The sequence below is a fragment of the Falco punctatus genome, assembly GCF_963210335.1.
Source record: "Falco punctatus genome assembly, chromosome: 3".
Taxonomy (NCBI): Eukaryota; Metazoa; Chordata; class Aves; order Falconiformes; family Falconidae; genus Falco; species Falco punctatus.
Genome location: NC_137582.1, coordinates 43,359,269 through 43,368,098, shown reverse-complemented (window position 1 = coordinate 43,368,098; position 8,830 = coordinate 43,359,269).

Sequence of the window (8,830 nt, the reverse complement as noted above, 5' to 3'; positions counted from 1 at the left end):
AACCAAAACTCTAGATATGACAGTACCACATCAAGTAAAATAAAAACTATAAACCTAAGGGTCTCAGTAGTTCACAAGTTTTTTATGTTTTAGCCTTTATGTTTAAGCCTAGTGTTTAGGTAGGTCACTAAAATAAAAAGATTCCATTTCAGTCATTATTTCTTAAGGAGAAAAAATTTTTGTTAAACCATAGTTAAAATAGAAAATTATTTGTTCCAGAGATGGTCACATCTCAGGATTAAAAGTGCTATACCAAAGCATAAGAGTTAATGCTATTAACATCATGAGACAATGTTATAGCACTTTGCTGTTTGTCCTTAGATTTTAGGTGAATTTGAGAACTGTTTCTGTCACATTTCAGGCATGACCTCTCATGTGCTCTGACACATTCCACTGGGCTGTGTATGTGACATCATGTTTTCGTTAAAGAAAGAAGTCTGATGTGACCTATACAACTCCATGCCATGAGTCACAGCATGACGTATCGGGCAGACAGTTTTAAAAGACACTTTTGCAAAATCCAGCACTAAGAGAGTTAATTTTTCATCCTGGGAAACAAAAATGTTAAAAAATTAAAAAATACATCTAAAAATGTCAGATTCTTCTTCATTCATTGTTTAGGTCTGGATTGGTAGTTGTAATATATGATTCTCTTTAAAAAGACTTAAATTAGGTAGATAGCAATAGAAATGTTCCTTTCAAGTTGTTTTTCTTCTTGCTAAAAGACATCTCCAGTATGTTTTTATTCTCTAGATAAGATGAAGGTGAAATGAGCAAACTATGCAACATGCAATGAGACAATGAATGTTTATCCTGAAATTGTGAAAAGAAAGCTCTGTGCTGGGTCTTTTGAGCTGTGTTGCTATCGCTTTCATGATGATAACTGGTTGAGTTTCAAACTTACATCACTTACTGAGCTGTTACCTTCATAGCAGGAGTTTATCTTCTGTCTGAACTCGGTTGGGTCCCCTGAGCTCACAGCAGAGCCTGAGCAGCATGGAGTACACAGCTGTTTCATCTAGCAGGTGGGTGCTGTGGAGCATCTCAGCATCTTTGAATCACAAAGGAAACACAAGGAGCTGGATTTTGGTCCCAGTTCAATGTCCCCTGAAGGCAGACACATAAGAAAGATGTATCATGCTCTTAAAAATAAGATCCTGGACCCTTTAAAGCCTACCACGAAATATCTTTTCAGTACTGCAGACCTCCTCTGACAAGAAACACAGCATGTCTGTGAGTGGGGATGTGCTGGAGCCACAGACACAAACCTCCTTGCAGCCCACTGCCGTGGTTACAGCTCCCCACTTTCCACGACCACACAGCTTACAGAGCTGGCTTCTCTGCTGCTGCCCACTGAGCCACTTGTGTGAGCCAAGTCAATTTAAGCAGACTAATGTACACAGCAGATTTGGATTTATTTTGCTCATTTTCACTGAGGTGGGTTTGGGAGCACTCGCACAGGTGGTTGAGTGAGCAGATCAGAGTAGTAATAGACCCTAAGAGTGGGTAGCACTGAAAAGCTGTGGCAACACATCTACTGGCAGAGCCACATCCAGGAGAGATTGCCTACAGCCTGTTTTACTCTGAGTGCCGTACTGCTGTACCTAGACTTTTCTGGGACTAGAACTAGCTCATGTAAAACTTCCTCAGTTCTCTCCAGGTTATGTCACACCCTGTGAAGAGCAGACAACTGCTCAAACAAAATCTTTCTCCACATCCAGGAAGGTCACGGCTGTGTTAGCCCCTGCATTGCCTTTGTCTTTGCCCTCACAGCAGTGCAAAGTAGTTTGATGCAAGGAAAGTTAGCACCTGTGATGCTCATACATTGTGAATAACACTCCATGCTGATGGAGCAAGGTGGCATGGCTGAGGGCCAAAGAAGCCAGTTGAAAACCTTGGTATAAATTCAGGATGTAGCAGATCCTGTCTGTTGCCAGTCAGGGTTCAGTCCAATAAAAATCTTTTGGGGGAGAACCTGCACTGAATAAACTTAGCCACTTAAGACAGACATGTAAAATTAAATGCTGCGAATACTCACACCATCCTCTGTGTTTCATCTACCTGATTTTTGCTGGAATGATGAAATACTGGCTTACATATGTATTTCCCTAGCTTCCTTCCTCCACTGTTCTGAACAGTGATAAATAAGGAAGAGTGTCTCTCCTCTGCAAAGCTCTCACCCTGCTCCACCTCCCCGAGAGCTCAGTGTCAGCTAAAGATTATCCTTCAGGTAGAGACTCTCCTCTGACTCTCTGGGGATCAGCACTGCTAATTCACTTTTTCCTTGCTGCTGCCTGCAATAGTCCTCTCAGATCAGCCTGCTCCAGAAAGAACTTGTCTCAGCAAACTGAATATCAGCAGCAATTAAATTCGTGATGGTCTCTAAGCAAATATCCTCACTCAGTAATCCTGGTTTGTTTCTTTTGCTCAGGCAGCATTTATAGTCAACTTTCCATGAAGTTTTTTGACTTAACAGTGAGCCAGAGCCATGAAAATAATACTCTCACTGAAGTACATTCAGACTCCAGTTATAAAAATACAACTGCTGCTGGCTGGGCAGCTGGATTTAATGCTTGTGAACAAAGAAATTTATATATATATATATCTGTAATGTTGTGTCTATCACCTTTGTACCTGATTTTTACACTGGTAGTCATTTTCTGAAAAGGAATAAAATAAATCTACCTGGTAATTAAACTGCAGTGTAAGAAAGCTTTTAGATATACTATTAAAATAAAGTGAATTGGTCTGCTCACAGTTCTATATATTTTGATTCAAGTTTGAAGTACAAAATCATCTTCTATTGTGCAATTACTCATCTGCACATAGCATAGTATGCCCCTCATTCAACCACCTCCTTGTATCAGCTGAATATGTTAGTTGTATCTTGTCATAATTTGTACCTCCCCATAAGGAATCCGTAAATAAGCTAGTAATAGAATGGCATTCCCATTCATATTTACCTACTCTAAGTCTGCATCAAACAAGTACTTCCTTGAATGCTAATTTAAAAATCAATTGGATATTATATTTGAAAATTTCATATCATAATATAGCTGACTAGAGTCATTAACTTGTGCATAACATTAATGCAAAATTTATTTGGAATGTTCTGCTTGAGGGGAAGGTGAAATGCAATTTGTTTACAGCAATAGTGATGAAAGATATTCTCAAGACATTCATAGGAAGTGTATCTAATTTGAAGAAGGAAATCTGAGTTTCTCCAAAAACAAACACACTGCAAGAGAAGATTCAACCCAAAACATTTTTTGTGAGCCCACAGTGGACAGAGGAGCCACCTCCCACACCGCTGGTTTCAGGAATGGAGACGTGCCCTCTGTAATGACAGCAGGGAAAGAAACGTCCAGGCAACAGCTTAGTGATTTATATCTGGTGGTTTCTAGAAAGACTTAGCCAAATGCTGAAGACAAATGGAGTAACTCTCAGCTTTACGCTGCTGTAACTTAAAGCAGAATCTGCTTGTTGGTAGTAGAGGAAATAGAAGGCTTATAACTATGGCACAAAAGTCCTTTGTAAGGTAGACTTGATGTGATTTTTTTCAATAGGTATAATGTAAGTACTTAGCAGAGTGTCTTTCTCTGGCCCCTTGACATTTAAACAGGAATCTATTAGTCAACTGATGTCATTAGCTAAAGTACATTCTTTCTAAGCATGACACTGATGATCTAATCGATCATCATTATTAAGCTAGCATCAATCAACTGCAGGTAGACTACAGCAGCTGCCTGATAGATAAAGTTCCTCTACTAAAGTTGGAGGCAACGGACTTCTTTTAAAATCCTTGCTGTTTTTAAAACTCACAAAAATGTTGATGGGCCAAATTCTGCCACTGATTTCAACGATGGTGTTGTTTTAGATTCATGTTGGTGCAAGAAAATAAAAGGAAACTGTGTTTCATTGTTTCAGCAATGGGAAGACCATAAAAATGTCATGGTTGTGACACAGCAGTTCAGAAGAATAAGTAAAATAGTTGCCTGTTAGGTACAAAAGGCAAATTTTGTTAACAAGTCTCAGCTTTAGACTGCATCAGTCTAATACAGTTATAAACTGTTCTAATACAGAAATAAACTGTTAGAAATTCCTAGTACTTTTCACAGCAAGTTTTAGCAAAAATGAAGAGACCTCCTAGCAATAAGATGAATGTTCATCTGAGCATTCATTCATCCACTACTAACTGTATTCACCGCTCTCCCTTGGTTTGTTGAAGCAATTTTATTGACAATTTTATACATATGTTGAGCAAAGTTAGGAACTACTATAGTCATATTGATTGTGTTCAGGGAACAGGATACCACCAGCTTCTGAGCTGTTTTTTTTTTTTTTTTCTTAGTTTGCTGATGGGAAGGGAATGAATCACCATAGAGTGGGTGTGGATGGACGATGACCTCCACCAAGGTGATGAATTCCAGCAGTAAACAAGCGTGAGGAAAGAGGTGAGCTTTGCAAAGAAAAGGCCAGGCAGACATTGTTCTTCTCGAGCAACAAAAAAGAAGCAGGGTTTAAACCACTTCTTTAGTCACTATTCAGTTATTCATCTTCTCTGACAATGCAGAACTGATTTCTATAGCGCTAACCAGCTCATAGACAGCATGTTCCTCATGGCAGAGATTTGGCACCTGGCTCATTCTGGAAGAACCATCACACTCTGGAGCTGCTAAATACACATGGCTACAGCAATCCCTATTACTAAGCCCATATTCAGGAAGGATCCACCACCACTGAGTCTTTAAAGGGTACCCAGATAGAGAAGTCCCTGACCATGAGGAAACAGAATGTGCACATACCCTGTCTGAAACGGGTTTCTGCTCTCTGAGAAACTACTTGCCCATTTCAAAGACTTGTGTCCTGATGGCTGCCATCAGGACAGCAGCAAGATCATGAAGTCATCCCATAAAGGCGCATTTCTCTGCAGTGGCAGTGAGACTGGGGCAGGCAGAGCCTGTGCCGTAGGGAGGAGATGTCGTACCAGCCTCTGAAAGACAGGAACTAAAGGGAGAGGCAAAGCAAGCCAAGATGGGGGTGCCTGTCAGGTCTGCCTCATCCCTGTCAGATGTCAGCTGCCTCCACTGCTTCTAACTATAAATGTGACAGATAGGTGCCTCATGCCAGTGAGTGCTTATAATCGTGCATGATGAAAGGATCTGAGATTATGGTGCTGTCAGTGGATTCTGTGTCAAACTGGAAATTTATATTTAGCATTTACCTCACTTGAAATCACTTCAGTTATTACTGCAGTTCTTAGCCAGTTCTGGGCCCCGCTCCCTCCACCCTTACATCTGACTGAGAGGTTATGGAAGCGATATTCAAAAAAGCCCATGGAAGGCAGATGTCCAAGCTCTAAAGCAATTCAGTAGGATTTGGACATTTCAAAGCTCCTTCAGAACATGTGCCCACTGAGTGCCAAGTAAATAGGAAGTGCTTTATCTTAACCCAATCCCTCAGCACAGCTCTAAGTGATGGCATAAGGTGCCAAAGATTTGGACAGACTGAAGAGGTCAGCAGCAAATTGAGGGATATTCATTAACTGATGTAAATTACCTGGATGCAGATTGGCCTTACTCAACATATTGGGTCCAAGCGTGATCTGCTTCTGTCCCAGATTCAGAACAAGTTCTCCAGTTATCCGCACTTCTCCATCAGCCCAACTGTAACTATGCTAGGATAATCTTGTCACTGTAACTTTACCGGGATGGCTCAAGAGCTAAATACAGTTTTCTAGGATGGGTGAGTTCTCACCAGAATGAACCTTGTACCAGAACAACTGCCTTTGGGTGGACTCTGATAGCACCTCTGGGCATCATTCATTCACACAGTGAACTAGTCTGAAGGAAAAAGAATGAAGTGACAAAAAGGAAGTTTGGCTTTAATGGCATCAACTCCACTGAGACAAGAGGCAGATCATCAAACAGCCAAATGTGCCTGCATGGATTTCTGCAGGAGAGATGGGATTGTTTTGCCCTTCTTCCAGTTAAAAGTCATAACCAGTCTAGTTCTTGATTGCTTTTGGCATACTCTGATCATCAGCAAACCATAGATTCTCTGTGGTCCATATTGCCAGAAATAGTGTGTTTGAACCCAAAGCAAACAGACTAAAGCTGGATTCCCCGTCTTAACAATCTTGCCAGCAATAACAGCTCACTATTTTATTCCTTAATAGTAGACTATGACAGCAGACTATGGGGCCAGGACCAGTGGCTCCAGCCAAGAGAAGTCAAGTGAGAGACAACCTTGAACACAGTAAAATGTTGGTAGTCAGTGGTAGTAGGCCCCTACTACTCTGATCTGTTAGCATTTTATATATATATTCTGTCTGATGTAAGTATCTGCACAAGTGAGAGTTAGTTGGAACCTTTCACCTCCTTCCTGAAATTATTTCTGGATTTGCAATGGACTCCACAGTCACCCAGCAAATGAGATTTGATGTGTTCACAACCTGCTGGGGCATGGCTATAAATTATGTGCCTGACATTTCAAATTTGACCTTAAATACCATAAGTATTATACCTAGTTAACAGCAACCAGCTCACAACACTCAGTTCTGTACTCTGTGTGCAAAACTTCTTAATCCATACATGAAAAAATACTTATTATAGGTTTCCAGATACACTTCTCTTGAACTGGTTTTTCCACCTCAGTATCATATTCTCATGAATTTTGCCTCTCCATACACCAAATCATGGGCATAATTCCAGTTTACCATTTCTAATATCACTCATTATTTTTAATGTTACAAAATGGCAGTCCTGGAATTATAACTTCAAATAATCAGAGTAACCATTGACATACAAAGTACTCCATACTTCATGAATTGTGCTAATAAATATTTATTTAGTGGACAGCAGAAGTAAGAGATCTGTTCCAACTACATCAAATTGACTATATCCTGCAGGGTTAATTCTTAATTTGCATGGCTCCATCTGAACAAAAAAAAAATCCAAGAACCTTCACATTCATTTACTGGTGGAAAAATAAATGTAACCATAGTAAGTAATCCTATTATGTTCTCAATTTAAAATGGTTTATGGCACTGGTTTGTCATCAGATAACTCTTGTCTAACAGACTGGCTCAACATCTTAAAACACCTGAAAGACTGGAAATTATCCTTTAAGAAAAATCTTCTGTTTACATCTGAAAATAGTCTGCTCAAAGTCTAGGCATAACTTTGCAGAAGGAGTCTTAATAGAAATGTTTTTGTGTCCTGACTCCTTTCAAGAAGAGAAGCTGCTGCTTGCTCTGACCTTTCTCGGAATGATGTACTGTACTTATACCTGAAAGGCTCAAGCTGACTTTTGCAGTACCTACTAGTGGAAGAGGAGGTGCTCAGCACCCAACACAAATAAATCAGATCAGTGACCTTCACTTTAAATACATATGTAACATCTTCCAGTGATTTAAAGGTTTTCTCTCTCCCATCAGGGGTTGAGGGTGTGAAGAACTGACCTATCTGTTACAGTCTGTACAAGTCCTTACTGTTTTTCTCCCAGCCCAAACACAAAGTTTCTGATATTCTTTAGGCACATTCAGCACCAATCTACCTTTTAAGATACTGGGGAGACTTTGTTCTCACTTATACCTACAGAAATTCTGAGTAAATCAAGCAGATGACTGTATGTCCTGAAGTTAATAAATCCTCTAGGACTCCTTCCCAAGTTGTCTCCTTATCCAGAGCCAGTTTCACATTTCTCACACATCATCATGATGTTCAGGAATGCTTCCTGATATGTGAACAACAGTATCTCATCTACAAACTTCCAACACACAGAGCTTTACAAAAAAATGAATCTGCATCTAGCTCAGATTGTTAGTTTGCTCCCCAGTCAGCACAAAGATGTGCAATGGATAGGAAAGGTCCCACCAACTTTTTCAAAGTGTATGTGGAAAAAAGCAAAAGTTTCAAAAACTTTCGCCTCATTGAACATTAGAGCCTATCTCCTTTGCTCACAGGGGCTAGTTTCTGCTCATGTGTCAAATGTTATTAGAATGCTGAATTAAAATTACTCCAAACACATGGATTTTTCAAAATTTGCAAAAGAAATTACAGGAAATTGGGTTTTGCAAAGAAAGCCAGTACGAAGACTTTGATTGCCATTTAGAAACTGCAAGTCAATGTAGAGCTCTTAAGATCGTATTTCTTGACCTCTCGTCAGGAATCCTCACTTATCCTGCTAGCATTTCTGAGTCACATCAAGTTGAAGTTTCTGTTTGCCCAGGTCTTTTAGCAGGCCTATTAAGTCTTCCCTCCTTAAATTTGTCCTTACAGACTATTACTCAAGCAATGCCCACAAAATTCAAACCAAGTCCCCTGTTGCCCTGAGGCCAAGCATACACACTGTTGCTGGTGCTGCCTGTCAGTTCCAAGATGCTGAATCTTAAAATGCCTGAATCTTCTGAGGATCTCTCTAAAACACTGTATTTGGGGACAACCATGGAGAACAGAGAGTGAATCATGGGTGGAAAGCAAGGAGAAGGAAAACAAAGACAGTAACAACAAAGTAATGCAAAGTAGATCTAGGCCAGCAGCACCAAGACTGTTTTACAAGCATTTCACTACTTTGCTCATTAAAAAAAGGACTTCTACATTTGTGTTTGGCAAGATACTGAAATATACTGATAAATATTTATGATTTCTCTTTTATTTAAGTAAATTTAAGTAAAAAGTTATGTTTTATGCCTTGTCTGTTCTGATGTTCCTGAATATCTAGTAGAAATATAAAACAGAAAGATAACTTGAAAAAGGTAACAAAATTATCAGACTAGGATATGATGAAAAAGGAAAACAAACAGGTTTATATTTAAAAGATAACAGCA